Source organism: Tyto alba, unplaced genomic scaffold (genome assembly GCF_018691265.1).
Source record: "Tyto alba isolate M040663 unplaced genomic scaffold, T.alba_DEE_v4.0 Super-Scaffold_14, whole genome shotgun sequence".
Lineage (NCBI taxonomy): Eukaryota > Metazoa > Chordata > Aves > Strigiformes > Tytonidae > Tyto > Tyto alba.
Window position 1 is genome coordinate 54,186,112 of NW_024881276.1, and position 16,850 is coordinate 54,202,961.

Here is a 16,850-nt window from a genome sequence, read left to right on the forward strand (position 1 = left end):
TACAGAAGCAAGCAAACAACTCTAACGGCAGCTGGCAAGTATCAGTGTTGATAGCTGCAGCCATGGTGCTAGTACTGGAGCAGATGGTTAAAGTGCATCCATTTAGGTGAAAGACTAAATGATGAGTATCCCTAGCCAATCAGGGAAAAACCAAAGCCATCACGATTGTTCCCTCTCCTTTGGTGCTTTCATCCTGCAGTCCCCAGCAAGCTCCAGAAATTCTTTCAAAATTCTTTCAAATTCTTTTAAATCCATGCATTAAAGGTGAACATACAGCAACACCCACTGTATTTCTGTCAGTGCTGCCTCAGTCAGCATTTTGCAGAGAGGCAATACACAACTGCCTGGACTTCTGCTTAAAAAAACAAATTCCATCTGATTTTTTCTAGCTTTCAATGATTTCACTTCATCAGCTATGGCAGAAATTACAATCCAAGATTCAGTTTTGTTTTTTATTTTCCAACAAAAGCATTTGCTGTGTATTTAAGAAGACCTTGAAAGAAACTATTTAGAAAAAAAAAAAGCAGCAAATTCTTTCTTTCAATAAACTCACTTGTCCTCCAAAAGGCTTTACCATGTGTGTGGATTATTCATTTACGTTAATTATTTTGGAGTGCCTCTGTTTGAGTGGGTAGGAGTTAAGTATCCACAACACCAAAGCAGGTCCTAGAATTAGTTGTTGTAAACAAAATGTTCTGCAGTGGCCTAATCTGCACAAGTAGTAAGCCTTGAGTATTTTGGAAGTCCTTTTCCACAAAGAGTACTTCTGGGGACCCTGACAGCTATGGGACCCATGTTCATAAGCACATATTATGGGACTTATATTGCATGAACAGGTCATACCTTTCTAATCATGAACACATATAAATCCTTTTTCTCATTCTGTAGGAAAACAAAAATCTTGCTCTCATTTAAATGTGGAAAGCAAAATCCCACCTGCAAGAGGCTGGTATCAACTAAAGCAACTGATAAGAAACTTTGATCTGTCATACAGCAGGATTTGATAGGACACAATGACTAAGTGATACAAAAGAATGCAGAGATCTGGAACATACACAACTAGCCATGTAATCAAAAATAAATAACAATCTTTCATAACTGCTCTAATCACAGCTCTCTCTCACACATACATACTCATGCACATATACAGGAATACTTAAATTGTTACCCTTTGCTAAATGTTTTCAGATCAGGTATCTTTCTGGTTAATAGGTACACATGCTAAATACAAGAAGAAACAGCCAAAAAAGTCCTAGGAAAACTTCAGGTGGAAGAGTTTGGACATAGTTACGTGCACACATTCACAGAATCAATAAGAGGAACAGAATCTGAGGAAAATACACAGGATTATCACTTTATAAGCAGTGGGCACTAACTTGAACAAGGATTCAAAAAATAAATACATCTAGCATTTAAATCCCAGTCTGTATTTTCAATTACACTCCCTCTCCTACGACTGTATGTACACTCAAAAACAAAACCCTAGCAGCTAAATGTCCACAGTCTTGAGGAATTTCAGTTCTCAATCTCAGGAAAAAGCTATTGTTCAAACTTTCCACAGTATCCACAGGCTTCTACTACCACATTCTGATTTAAGGACACAAATGCAATAAAATTAAAACCAAAGAGATAACAAGTTCAAATGAAGAGTTTGCACTACCTATTCCTTCACAGATATGGAGGGTGTGATGAAGGCATCTGGAAAACCACAAGATATTTTCTCTGGTTACTCTCATTTTGTAAGTCTCCCCACTTTCAATTTGCATTCCTGTGCTTTGCACATACTTCCATATAAATTTATAGCTCCTCTGCACTGTTGCCCATAGTTACACCCAGTATTTACAGGTAAGCCTGCAACCCTGTTCCTTTATGGAGGTAAACAAGAAAGGAAGGAAAATAGCAAGAAGGAAAGTAGGAAAACAATTCTGCACTTACTTGTCTGTGGTTGGTGGTTGTATCTCAGGAATAGTTGCTTTAAAATACAAGTTATTGTTGAGGTTTGATTTTAAAATCTCTGTCAGTTTTGACATTCAGGTGAAAGTATTGCTGCTGGCTCCAGAACAATTTGCATATCTTATCACTAAATAAAATGTCTGAGGTGTGCACCAATCTGATGAAATTATAAACAAGAGTCCACACAAGCACACACGCCTTCCTGTTTGATTTCTGTCCTGTTCGCCCCTCTATAATAAATTATATGATGATCTCATTCTAGCTGGAGGTTTAACTGTGCATGTAAAAAGGAAAATGATAGCAGCCTATTCTTTTTCACACTTTACAGCTGAGAACCTGACAAAATTGTGGATTTGGGGAAAAAGCAGACAAGCTTTTTTTTTTGTTATCATCTACTTACTCTTTAATTGCCACAAAATTGATGGAAAATCCCATGTATTTATGTATTTTTTAAAATAATTTCCCACACTGAAAATAAATAAATAAATAAAACTACACTTCTTTTACTACAAAGACTAATATACATGATTAACTTTATGTCCTGCAATTAATCTCATCTACTTCAACAGGATTACTCATAATGCTGTAAGTGAAATACATGTGTAAATCCTTGCAGAATCATGGCCTGAATTGCCAACAATGTTACAGGGCACAATTAAATGCCTAGGCCTAGAATGGCGCTTCAGAAAGATTAGAAAAAAAACCCTCTAGGCATAGTAAGTAACGAAATGTACTCCAAGGAGTGGCTATGGGAGAAACAGTATTGAGGGAGTCACCTTCCCTTGGGAAATTCACCTATCACCAAATCCTTCCAGTAATTTACCTTCTTCCTCTACCAGTTACCACCTTCGCTCAACACTCCTTTTTCACTCATCAAATACCATTCTCCCTCTCCACACATCCTGCTGCTGCTATGTTACGAAGGAGACAGGAGATGTATCTTGCTCCTTCTTATGCTTTTGTGCAGTGAAGTAGGATGAGAGCACAGCCTGGCCCTTATATTATTAACTAGCATAGTAATAAACAGCTCACGTGCTAATTAACAGTGCACAACTAAACAATTCCACCAACTTTGCTTTTTAACCTCTTGCTGAACTGCTCACATGCTACTGTCTCACTGAAAATGATTTGCCCAGTAAACTCTATGGGCAATCCTTAACCTATTTCTCAAGTTTGGTACAAGAAGCTGCTGATTAAAACCTATACAAATTGGATACCTAAATTGCCTAGCTCTGTCTCCCGATGAGTAGTTTACCATCTGTTTTTTTCTACAAATACTCATGAATGCTGTATCAGAAGTTACTCTCTGTACGTTATCTAGTTTTTGACTTAAATCCACAGCTTCCACGAACACTTCTGCTTGTAAATTAACTCAGTCAGAAATATTAACTAAAACGCCAGGAAAACAAAGTCAATCCCTTAAAAGTTCAAATGACTATTTGTCACAAATGTTTCACCTCTACTAATGAACTGCAAAAATGAATGATAGAAAATGCAAAACTGTATTATGTTTAGCAGTTAACATTTTAATAAGGAGGAGATTAGCAATTTTTAATACCTCCAGTGCTTTGTTATATACAGTAGCACAATAACTGAATATTTTAATTGCTAATTATTTAGACCTCATTCAGTTCTCACTCAAGCAAAACTCCCATTGAGGGACTCTTGCCTGAGAAAAGAGCTACAGGATTTGTCTTACTGTAATTTGAAAAAACTTTATATATCATAAAAACTATCAAGTTATAGTGAGACAAAAATCATTAAATCCTTAGCAATAATAAACCCTACTGAAAGTCCCACTGACTCTTAACGCCAATGTTTTCATATTAAGTAAAACAGATAATTGCAGTTTACCAGTTGTAACTTACCTGTGTAATTTATGCCCAGATATGCTGGTGCTCTTAAAGAGGTCTAATAATATTTTGAGTCTTCTTACCGTATCCCTGCTTTTCTCCTGTGGGAAATCTCAGTTCAAATGTGATAAAGAAACAGCATTTCCAAACAATTACAATATCAACACCTTCAGAAACCCAAAATCTAGCATTTGGTTTTACCTTTTGACTTCGGACTCCAAAAGGGTGAAGAGCAGCTCTCAACACTTCTTTCTTATGCTGCTGTAAAGAAAAGAAATGCTTATGTTTAGGGATTTGCACACACAGCTGGAGTTTTCGTAACAGTCAAATAGCTAGGCATTCAGTGGGGGAAGTAGGTGGAATGCTGTATATATATAAACATATATATAGCTATCTGAAGGAAGACAAAACAAAGTCCTACACATTCACGTTTACTACACAGGTGACAAACAAATAAACTAAATGTACTAGTACCCAAAATGTCATGTTATACACATCCTTCAGAAAGAAAAGTTACACAGCTGAACACTAAATTAATAGGGAGCAATTTCTAAGACTCCATGCTTAAAAAAAAAAAAAAAAATCTTGTTTTTTCCATTAAGTGCAGTTTCACTCCTGTTAGAGATAAAAACAAATGGGTGTCACAACGAAACTTTTGCCACTTATGTTTGCCATTCAAATGCATTTGTGGAAAATGTTACAGGTAAGTGTTCTAACAGGTCAAGAGTTTGAAGAGGTTCCTTTATTTTTTTTTGAATGAAAGATTGTGTATAAAGTCTTCGCATCTTTCAACTATAAATGGTTTTAATGACTAAAATGTTCAGAAAACCTCTCTATAGACTGCATTTTGAAAAAAGAACTAAAAGCAGATTTAGTACCATATACCACTAATTACCAAAATGTTCAGAACTGACTGCCAAACAGCTGAGGAAAGAGTAAGGATTTTGAACTCTGAAAATAAAACTTGGGCACTCTTCTTCCACCAATTCAGAATATGGCTTGCCCACCTGATCGGCATAATTTCCAGTTCCCATTATAAGAGGTTCACTTAGATAACACTGCCCAAATGCACTCCAGCAAAGGCTTCTTGCTTCCTCACAGGAGCAGCAAGGTCCCTTCATTCCCCTCGAGTGCTGACTTTCCACCTAAGAACCTGTGTCAAAAGCTAATACCAGCTAGAGTAGGGCAGTACTGGGCTAACTAAGCCTACTGGTATTCTCTAATCCTACGCTGGTGAGTGGTTTACAAAGTGAGCCACAAAGACATTTTAATCACTGAGATTACAGGTAAAAAGAGATTATTTAACAGAGAATAACTGTTCTTTGGAGCACCTTTACTTGTTTAGAAAGAAAGGACACAATGTGTTGCTTTCTCAGATAAAGAAGATGCAACACCAGCTGCCTTTCAGGCTCGGAGTTTCCAAGTCTGACTTCCTACCAGTTCCTGGCTACTACAGGGATGCTTCTGTTGCTTTCTCAGAGACATGCTCGCAATTTCTTTTCAGACCTGCAGCCTTCCTCTTGTCTTCTGGGTGCTTTCTACCTCTGAGCATCACAATCAAACAATGCCTCAGCTTCAGCATTTGTGGAAATTTCCCTATGGCAACCCCCCAGCCTATGGGGGTCAGTCCTGAGCATATGCAGCATAGTCTGTTCAACAGTGGCTTCCACTGTTTTCAGGGAAGAAGGTTTATTTTGCTTGAACTAAGGCTGTGTAGCATGCACTCTGGCTTTCATAAGGTCTGCAGCTGCCTGAATAGACACGCTGGACAGCAGCTGGTAGCACTTTCCAACATTACACAACCATGGTCTGGAATAGTCTGTCAGTTCTATGCAGACAATGAATAAAGCAAAACAGAAGGCCTAAAATATTGAGTAATGAGGATAGGATTTTGACCTTTAAATGCTGTTAGATGTATTGCATGAGGGTATGTTTGATTTAAGTGGTACTATTAGGTATGAAACTGTGCTGTTTGCCTAATGTCTAACTCATCTAACGACGGAACCACTCTGTACTTTCTGGCACACTATGTGCTGCAGCAAGAGGTGGCTCTGCGGAGCGAGCCCAGTAAGAGAGGGTGGCACTGGGGAACCTGGAAGAGATGGAAAGCAAGGAAAAAGCATGGGAAAAGCTAATCACGAGGTGAAAGAGAACATTTACTATTTTAAACCCACTGGTCAGTCAGACCCACAGCAGTGCTTAGACATTATCTCCTCAAGCTCTGAAAAGGATTAAGTCCGAGACAAAAGTCTCAGTTTCTCTTCTCTGGCCTACTGGCATTTGAAATTTTGTACAACTACCCATAATGTACACAGCTATCTTTTTGTTGGTTGTGATTCTTGCCAGAAAGTGCTATACAAGAGTCTGTATAACTGTTATGGTTACTTTTCTTTATTTTCACAATCATTAATTGATCCTTTCTAAACATTCGAATGCCTGAATTTAGTTAGTGTCAACGTTTCTGCCACGTAGTTTTTTAAACTATTTTTTTTATATGATTTAAATTAATCAAGCCTTATACTTGAGATGGTCATTTGTTGGACCAAGAGAGCTACTAGAGCTACCATACCCAAAATTACAGGCCATTCATTTTGTTTTCAATTCCAAGCCCCATGTTTACATTTAATGGTTTCACTTGGATCAACAACTTAATGGTGATTTAAATTATACTGTATCAAGTAATACCCTCTAAATCTGATGCATCCATGTGACATCAGTGAAGTGAAAAACTATGTACCCAACTCAGGAAACCGCTTTTGGTTCACCTGAAAGTAAACCCCACATACTAAGTGAAGGTGAACACTTTATAACATGGGCTCACAATAGGCTTACTGACCTCAGAGTCACAAAATATATCACAATCCTCGAGAGGCTTGAGGTAGATGGTGGTAATTTCCTACAAAAATCTGCTTTCAAGGATGAAGTAAATTAGGTACACTGATTAACTCTGCTCTTTAAAATATCTAACCAGAATGAGATCTACCACAAATATAAGAAATAGAGAAATGGGTAACGTAGCCAGCCCTGAATTCAAAATGCCCCTTTTGCTATGCCAGTTGTTTGTACAGTAACAACAGCATACTGTACAACTGTTCAAATGCAAACAAGAAAGAACTATACATACTTGTTCATTTCCTTATGTTAATGCCTTATTAGCATGGCATAGCCTTTTGACATTTGCTACTAATGAAAAAAAAAGCTATTCAGTGAACTATCACTAGATTAAGCGAAACTGAAATAAATACATTCTATTCAAGAATATGTAAAGAATGTGTCAATTTTATTTACGTTTTCTCTCAAGGTTATGGAGCTTTCACAGCGGGGGGGGAGAAGATATTATAGGATGATAACTGTGAGGATCCTCTCTTTTTAAGACTCTATATTTAAAGAACAAAATTCAAAGAGTAAGATTATTTATTATATTAGCATCACTGCAGTTCAATTCCTTCCAAATACAGCCATCATACATACAAACTAAACTCAGGTAGCAAGTGGGTGAAAGGAATCACTGTTGATTAATGCTAAGAATATAGGAGCCAAAAGGATTTCAGACAATGTTTCACTGTGAGACTACCAGTAAATCTCTTGGTCTCTTTTAAGAATCAGTCAACCTGGCACAAACATTGGGTAAAGTATGTCCTTAGCAAAATGGACAATGCATCACACCAATGATCTTTTTTTAAAAAAAAAAAAGACTTGTGTTTGAATTTAATGTCCATGGAGAAGTCTAATCTGGCAGGCTTAAAGCTTGAAATCCTCTATTTCCAGGATAGTACTTCTAGCAACAGAACAGATTGACTCACATAGGCTCACCACTACCCCCTCAGCCCTGAAGTGAGGGACCATGTTCAGTGGTCAGGTTCTGTGGCTGGTTCAACCTCTTCCATTGAACTTACAACCACAGACCAATTACTGTTGGTTGTAGTAATGTTTTCTGTGATATGGACTTCAGTCCAGTGAAAACTAGAGTTGAGATCTCTTTACCTTGTTTCAATAGTCAAGCTTGACTGTCTAGGGGGGAAAAAAGGACTGAGTTAAATGACTAGCATCAAGCTCCATGATAAAGACAGATTCTGGAGAATTTCTGAAGACAACTGCCCACATTAGATCACTGACCTGGCCTGCAAGTATAAGATAATGAACTGGATATGAATTGGCTTTATTGCAAGAAAGGAAGCTTCATGCATGTACAGAAAAATTTTCAAGAAACAACAGTGCTACAGTACCATTCTTAACACATGAAAAAGTCTTTCAGAAAACAATTAAAGTTCCCTGTGCACTTTTAAATTCTATTTGAAAAGTACTACCTGCCCATATTTATCTCCATGGAAGACTTGGATTAACTGTCTAGGCCCAGACCAAAATGACCTTTGAAGGCAACAGTCACGTGATGGAGAAAGGGGATCATCTGTAACACTATCTACCAGGTTAACCTCCTCTTAACTTTATGTACCATAACTTTACTTAAACAGAAATCATCACCTGGAACACGAGAAGCGAATGGCATTTTAAATATTAGAAGTACTAGCAACTAGCCTGTGTATTTCTTCAGAAGGAAATACCAATGCAGACAGTGAATTAAAACATGCCATGGTAACAGATGAAGACGTCAACTGTCAACAAAATCAGGCTATTAATTCTCACATAAACAGTCTTTTTAAATCTTTGATTTTTAATATACAGTCCAAAGATCACTCTTGCATTTTAGCAGCTTTTGTCTTTTAATGCCAATCATTTCAGCTGACTTTTCTCACTACTCTGTGCTTTCTCTCCCCTTTGGAAAAGGTGAGTGAAAATAGCAAATGATATCTTACTCTGCCAAGACCAAAGGAACAGTTCAAATGTTCAAAAAAATTAGGCAATGACTTTGCTTAAGGCAGAGAGGGAATGTGATTAGCAGTGGGGTGGATCACTGCCTGGCAGGGGAGGAAAAAAACAAACCTGAACCCAAATCTCTTCTCATTCTCTTTTAATCTATGCTCAGGTCTAGAATACATAGACAGCAACCAAAAAGTACTGGATGGAAAACACAGAATTATTTTGCTGATCATCATGTTCTTTCCCCAAGTGACAGACACTGAGATTCAATGGGACCCTGGGAATCAATTGGCCTGTTCATTACCACAGAAAGCAAAGATGCCCTGACCGGTCCATTTGGACTAAACTATCACCTGCCACAGGATGCAGTCTCACGATGGACAGACCTAAATGTGTCTGGGAGAGCAGCTCACACTATGGTTGGCCTCTCTATACCTCCTCAAATGATCAAGAAGATTTCAGATTTTATAGCCATCAGCTTACAACCTTTCACCAGACTGTAACTCACATGACAAGAAAACAGATATACGATGTGTCTGTTACCTGATTTTTTTCCTCCAAATTTCTGTTCTATTTCTGAAACAAGGCTGAAACTTGCCTTTGACTGAGATGAACCAAATTACACCTTGTAACAAAGACAGACTTCTCTATCCCTGGTCACTGGCATCACAAAGGAGGAATCAAAGGTGCTGCTTTTGTCCAAAAAATTAACATCACTTTTAAAATTTAATTCCCTCCAAGCACTAGAGACTAGTCTGGGGGAATGCAGAAGGGAAGTGAGAGATGACAATTCTCCATTGTCTCCAGAGACCATGCATCCCTACAGATTTTGCTTCCTGTGCAATGGTTAACTCCTTGATGCCTTTCTCTGGTGAACTCTTCCTTGGCAGAAACTTCTTCAAATTTAAAAATCAGAAGATGAGCCAAGTAAATTAAAATAAATAAATAAAACTCAATGTCTATAAAAAGTACACAGACTAACCTGCTTAATTATTAACAGGTAAACACAACAAATTCTGAATTATTTACTTAATCTTTTTCAGCTACAAACCTCAGACTTTTAGAGCATGAAATACATGCTTTATTTTAGGACACAGAACAGGTATTTTATAAGACTGTGGGTTTTTTTTCAGAGGTAGGGTCGCTTTGAAGAGTACCCATTTCTTATTAACCCCAAAATACCCTCCTTTCACTGAACCCTGGTGGAATTTCAAATACAGAAAGCTTTAGTATAAGGATCCTGTATTCACATGTTTGCTAGTGAATGAGCAGCTGTTTCTGTCTTGCAACTGAGTGAAAATGAAACTCCTGTGAGGCATATGCACCCTTCTCCTGCTTCTGTACATCTGCTAGGAAGACGCTAGATTCAGAAGGAGAACCTGGTGAAGGGTCCAGACAGAAATCCTACACTGAAAGATAAAATAATTGCAGGCACAATCCCAATTTCTTTATTGACTAAAGCTACCCTGCTGAAGTGAACCTTGCCTGTGTTGCAAATAACAAAAAGGTCAATGCCGCTGGTCCTTGATGATCCAACAAGATGCCATTCTAGGCCTAACCTCCAACTGAGTCCATCTTTATGTTCTCCCTCCTTCTGACACACCATTCTGCCTAACCCAGTGCTGATGTGATGCAGACTTCCCCAGTGATATGATGAAAACAAGGGAAGTTCCAAGTTCCTTACTGGATAAAAGAGCAACGTTTCCATACCTGCTGAAGCTAGTACATACCCTTTGAAGTCTCCAGAATTCAGTAGTGTAAAGCAGTGCCATCTCTTCCTCAGTTATCTCAGGTCATTTTACAGTCATTACCATCCAGAAAAAAAAGTAACATCATCATAATTGAAGAAATGTGGTTGTGAATCTCAGATCATTTTTCTTAACTAGCTTTTCTTTGGAAATGATTCCATAATATTGCTTTTGAAGCCCTGGATTAATAAAGACATATGCATATATGCTGAAGCTGCACATATGAGACATGCCACTAAAAATCTGTTCTAAAGTTTCTCATGGAAGAAGAAGTCTTCACAAAGGCATTACAATAATATTTAACAAGGTACTCACATACTACTATTCCCTCATCGTTACAAGCACGTACAAATGTGACTTCTGATAACATATTTCTTAATCTACACTTAATTGCTATGATGGTCCAACATAATTTGGGTTTTTTTCATGGTTTTAGATCTTAACAATTTTGCCAGTATTTATGTACTATACTTTTTTTGCCTACTGAAGCCTTCCAAAGGTGCAATTCAGGAGATGAGACAGTTAATCACAGAGCTGGCTTTGCCTCTAATTTAGGTGGCCTACTTATGTTAGCAACATTTTATTAGCACATTATGCTGTATATTTAATATTTAGTACACTGTGTGAAAATGGTTTACTGTGTACTGCTCCCATAAATGACTTACAAATTCTGTTTGACACAGAGAACAGTGTATAAGTAATACATGTATTTCTAAGTATACCTAACGCTACAGAAAATAAGGATAAACAGAAGACATGTAGAAAAAACACTAAAGTGTATCTGACAATACAGTTGAAGGCTAGCTTATAAATACTTTGTTATATCAAAGACGCAGAATTAGGAACATATGCAGAATGCTCATCCCTTCTTTAACTTTTGATTTCAAATCTTCCCCTGGAAGCCTCAGCAGATGTCCAGCTGAAGAAAAAGGCAACTTTCTTAACTGCTTAAGTCTCACAGTAGAGACAACTGCAACAAAGCATACAGCAAATCATCCAAAACCCTTTTGTATTTTACCAGACCCAAAAGACAAAGTAGGATCTTTCTTTGAGTTTAGGAGTGCTTTTTGGTCATTTTTCAGGAGGCAGGTAAGTTACCTATGTCCTCATGAATTATGCAGCCCTTCTAGTGTGTACTTACACAATGCTAGCTGAAAGTCCCAGGGAAGGACGCACAATGCATATGAGCAGCAGGTGGTACCAAAGGAGAATCACCTGGCCAAATCAGGTCCAAGTTTTCCTGGAAGAGCTGGAGAGCAGCTCTGAGCAGGGATCCCAGTTATCTAGCTATAACTGCAGCTGTAGCCATTTTGATTGTACTGATGTGCAGAAATTACCACTGGTAATGAGATTTTTACTTTAGCCCCCAGTTATGAGGAAAAGTGTACTGGTTTTCGTGCTCTTCCTGTTTACAAAGTGAATCAAAGATACATCAGCAGCATTTGTAAGGGCCAGATAAGGGAAAATCCTTCAGTCCTGCCTGAATTAGGTCTATGTGACAAGACCCGTAAGCAGTCTTGGTGCAATTCTTACTACCTTGAAAGGGACAGAAGATGGGATTTAGCCTATTTGCTTCAGACAGATCCTTCTTAACTTTCAAATTACTTCAGCCACTTTAGGTACAGATGGCTCTTTTTGCCACATAACTTTGAAAAAAGTAGGTACAGTAATTTTTCCTGGGGTGTGAAAAAGGCTTATACCTTAACCCTAAGTCTAGATCTTGATCTCTAACAAGTCAATCATTCACAAATAAGTTTTTCTGAGATCTTCTGACAGGTGAATATATCAGCATGAAGGAAGGATGATAACCTCCCAGGACAAGTCTCATTGCCTCTGAAGTTCGTGATATCCCAGATAAGAAGGGAAAGTCCATCAGAAGGCAAGAAAGCTTGTTTGTAATCAATATGGTTTAGCTTTATATATTTCTTCTGCTGTGTAATTTGTCAATGTATCTATAAATCCTTTTATAATGAGGTAGCTAAGACAGATGCTAAGACTTTAGTAAACACCAAACTTATTTTATACAAAAATATATGAACACAGCAAAAGCATTTTTTTCTGCTGGTGAAGTATTTTCAGTATTATTACAAAGGATCTTTACCGTTTATTACAATCTCTGACAAAATATCAGTTCCAAAGCTTTTCTCAGTATCTTTAGTTGATGCTTGTCAAGTGATATTCAAAAACATTTTTATTTTGAAAAACAAAACAAAATTGAGCCTATTTCACATTCTTTTTATTCTTGTACTTTACTGATTTTTTCAAAGTTATTCCAATACATGTACAACACTTACATGGCATACCCTAAAATGCCTCACAATAGACAAAGTCAGTTCACATTTCCTCTAGGAAAAAACCCACAAAACAAAACAATCTACAAAACCTCTTATAAAATGTATCTTTCCCCAGTTATATTCAGTGGGGAACATTAAAAATTCAATATTTGCCACTCTGCACTGACTTCTGGACACAAAACAGTTCCTTCGTGCTGCAGTACGTACCTCTAAACATAAGAGTAACTAGAAGAGAAGTACACGCTTGAAACAGTACTAAATATGACACCCACAGTACCTCTGCAATACTGAGATCACTTTTTCCCTTATTTCTTCCTATCATTTCCATCATTCGTTACAGATACAGTATTTATTTTTTATAATGATTAATATGTAAAAATTGGTACATAGAAACCAAGTAACAAGAATGGGTCTAATTAAAAATTAATATTATTACAAAAATAACTATTATATTAATCAATATGAAGACTGAGATATTCATATCAGTAGGACATTTTTAGATCTAACGTTCATCCGGCTTTAAGGACATGAGGACAGTTGATTTAGTAAAAACCTGAGCTGAGATACACTGATATATAGTATTTGGATTAAAACCATATTGGGAGCTATACTACAAGCTAGCACATATCTCAATTACAAGAATGCCTCATATTTTATAGAACAAATATAAACTTTGTACAGATTAAGATCTGAAGGAAACAATCCAAAATGGACTCTACATTTTTAGCTGAAAATTCACCAGCAAGAGTGAAGGGATAGTTGTGGATCAATCTATCCTTTGCTGTAATCTTACCCAAATCAACATGGTTTGCCCTCTTATGTTAAATGAGACTAAAGAAAGTTTCTGAAATATATGATAGAATACAAAACTGTGTTTTCAGGTAATAAGTTATTTATATTGCAGTAGAGTTTACAGGTCACAGTGAGATCCTTGTATTAGGCATTGCAGTGACACAGACTGGGAGACAGTCGTCACTAGAAAAAGCTTTTCAGACACAGCAGCCAAAGAGTGAAAGAGCAGGAACTACTTTTTCAGATGAGCTGGGACACACAGATTGGAGTTACTCAGGAAATCTGTGACAGGAGTACAGTGCTGAACTTTTATCTCAGGTTACACTCCACTGCTTTAACAACAAAGCCTTCCTTCCTCTCTATTAATTAATATAAAGCCCGCTCCAAAAGTCCCAGTATTACAACTGCCCCATTAACTTAGCGATTCCAAACATCATGCTACTTTGCATTTGTGTAACTCTAGCATCAAGAATCTCAAATCACTGTAAAGCAAAACCAAATAGAACCAGATCATCTTAAATTTTCAAGTAGTAAAATAAAAACATAGAGGCATTAACGGTAAAGTTGCCTAGGCTGCTCCTTTCACCGCTGGAACAAGATTAACATCTTGAGAGGCTGATTCATTTTCTTCTCAGATACACGGCTAAGTCAATCGCCAGAAACGGCTCTTCCTTTCTTCTGCCTATTCCTTCCATCTAGATGCCTAGACTAAATGCCTCATGTTTAGATGGGCGAGCTACATGCCCCTATCCTACCACAAGGTAGATCTCTCTTCAGTGTTCCCTTGATATCTTTTCTATGATGCAAAACAGTGATTGGCCAAGGTGCCGACTAGTCAGCACACGCACATAGAAAGTTAGGTGCACACTGCTAGACCTATCAGTGTGCTGACAAATAAGACAAACAGAAGTCCCTGCTTTTTAGTGTCCAGGTAGCCTAACAGTTGACCACCATTTCCTGAGCTACTGGGAGGCCAAACAAATGGCCATAGGTCGCTAGATCTAACTGAGATTTGTGGCACTTTTAGTCCAGAGTGGAAGCCCAGCAGGAATGCTTAAGGTGCTGTCACAATATAAATAGTGGTTATAAATAAAACTCACATCAAAATGAGACTTTCCCCAAGAAAGGTGACAGAAGTCTGCTATCAGACTTCGATCACAAGTCCTACTATTCAGAAAAGGAAATACCTCTGAATCCCTCTGAAAATGAATCTGTCTGTGGCTGAAATAGCTTTTAAAAAAACAAAAATGCTTGCATCGTTTTCTCTGTCAACCCAGACATCAGATTTGGGGATCCAAAAATGCTTGACTTTTCTATGCAGATTTGCACACATCAGAAAAATCTGGCACTATACTACATAATAGGATCGTGAAGCTCTGAAGTAACGGTGAAGTGGTATTTCAAATAGCTCTTCCAAAATGAAAACTGGTTAACACAAAATTGAAGTGATGCCTCTTCCAACATTAAAACAGACAATGAGAATGAAAGATACGTTGTCTTGTCTCTCCCACAAAAGAATGACTTAGACTAACAGCTTCCATTCTATGCATAGAAAGTTACGTAATGTATTTCAGAGTTTTTGCCAAATAAAACCTGGGAAGGAGTTCTCTAAAGATATCACAGGATACCAACGGAGTCGCAAGAAAAAATACCAGCACTTTCACTCAATCACTTTCCAAGTCCTAAAGGGAATGAGAAAGCTGCAGTACCTCAAGAATCAGATTTTGCAAATTCAAGCTTCTCCTCTTTCTTCAGTTACTGGCAAAAAGCACCCATTAGGTACATGTAAAAGCACTAAAGTCTTGCTTTGAAACAAAGCACTGCTGTGTAGCAAATGAGCCTGAATCGTATGTGCTTATCACAAGCCCAGCAGTTAGCACTGAGCCAACAGCTAGAAACACCGCTTCCACGCTCATACTTCTCCGTTTCAGCAAGTCGCTCCGTTTAAAACGAAAGTAATATGCTAACAGTTCCCCAACCAGTATTTGTATTACTACTATAAACGGTTATCTGTTATCAGCAGAGAAGAATCAATACTTATTGCAGTAGCTAAAGACCAGCTCTCACTGTTTCGCGGCGGAGGGGAGAGAAGGGAGAGGGACGCTGAGGAGCAGGACTGCGACCGCAGATCCTGCCACCAGGAAGCACAGCAGCAGCAGCAGCAGCGAGCAGCCGACCAGCTCATTTATCAAAGAGCAGAACGATCTTCCAGGGCAACAGTAGTAGAATAGCCTTTCCTGGGAATAAATTTGCATTGCAGATCGTACCATCTTCTTCCATACATGCACACCTCAGGCAACTGACCTGCCTGTTCCAAAAAGGACTATGCTCAACAAACAAGACCTATCAAAAAGCCAAAGTGGCCTCAACTCTTTCTGCAGGTAACAGAATGAGAAAACAAATGGAAAAACTCTCAGTTAACTCAGTGATGAGTATATCCATATGCTAATAATGCTAACGCAGATAATTCCTACTGAAGGTATTAACCTGTCAGTAACACTTTTGGACAATTTTTTTAAGGGCATGAAAGCAATCTTAATACTTTGCCAGAGTAATATCTTCATATCCATCTACTACCGTTAACTTTCCAAACCAGAGCAACTAACATTATGCATAGAAATTAGACTGATTTGTTAATGTTTATTTTACGGGGGAAGAAGAAGCATATCTTAACTCTGAACTTTCCACTTTTGTTAATGATTAAAAAGTTATTTAAATATTAACTTTGTTAAATTAATAATTTATATGACACTCCTAAAATTTACTTACAACATATACTAGCCAAATCTGCTTGTTGTTTTGAGGCCACGTGGATAGAGTGGGTGAAGTATTCAGACAAAACAAAACAGTTTCCAATAGAAGGATATAGACCATGTTCTATTTATCTGAGAATAACATCTATTATTTAGTGTGGAGCAAATATGTTCAGAGGCTAAATGGTCTCTTTCAGATGACAGAGGGATTTTTTTTCCTCTTTTTGTTTAGTACAGCATGGCCCTGATATACCCAAATAGCTCTATTTAAAAGGCAATCTTTATTAGGTAATTTTTAAAATGGGAATTACGATATGTACTAGCAAAAATTGCTTGGCTGTTTACTTACTGATTCTTTACAGAGGCCAATTATTTTACCAATGGAGAAGATGAAATCTGTTACAAAAAAATGGGACTTATATGTTAAATCCCATTTATAGCAGAGAGTTATTTTGTTTCTAGGTCTGGTCACCTATAAAAAGGGACAATAAATTGAAGACTGTATCATACTTCAACAATAATAACTGGTGCCCCAAACACTTTCCATCACAAATCTCACTGGCACAATTCCTACTTTACAAGTGAGAAAAACCTATCATAAAAACGAGTCGGGATGAGATAAAGAACAAAAGAAAATAA

At 37.6% G+C, this 16,850-nt stretch overlaps 1 protein-coding gene across 5 annotated transcripts in view; it reads right to left on the bottom strand.

Moving 5' to 3' along the window:
- ZBTB20 (zinc finger and BTB domain containing 20) overlaps window positions 1-16,850 on the bottom strand; it is a 485,842-nt gene that overhangs the window by 419,576 nt on the left and 49,416 nt on the right. For all 5 annotated transcript variants that reach the window (XM_042788414.1, XM_042788415.1, XM_042788416.1 and 2 more), the window contains exon 2: window positions 4,008-4,067. The gene's annotated coding sequence lies outside the window, so the exon portion shown is untranslated. The remainder of the gene's footprint in view (window positions 1-4,007; window positions 4,068-16,850) is intronic.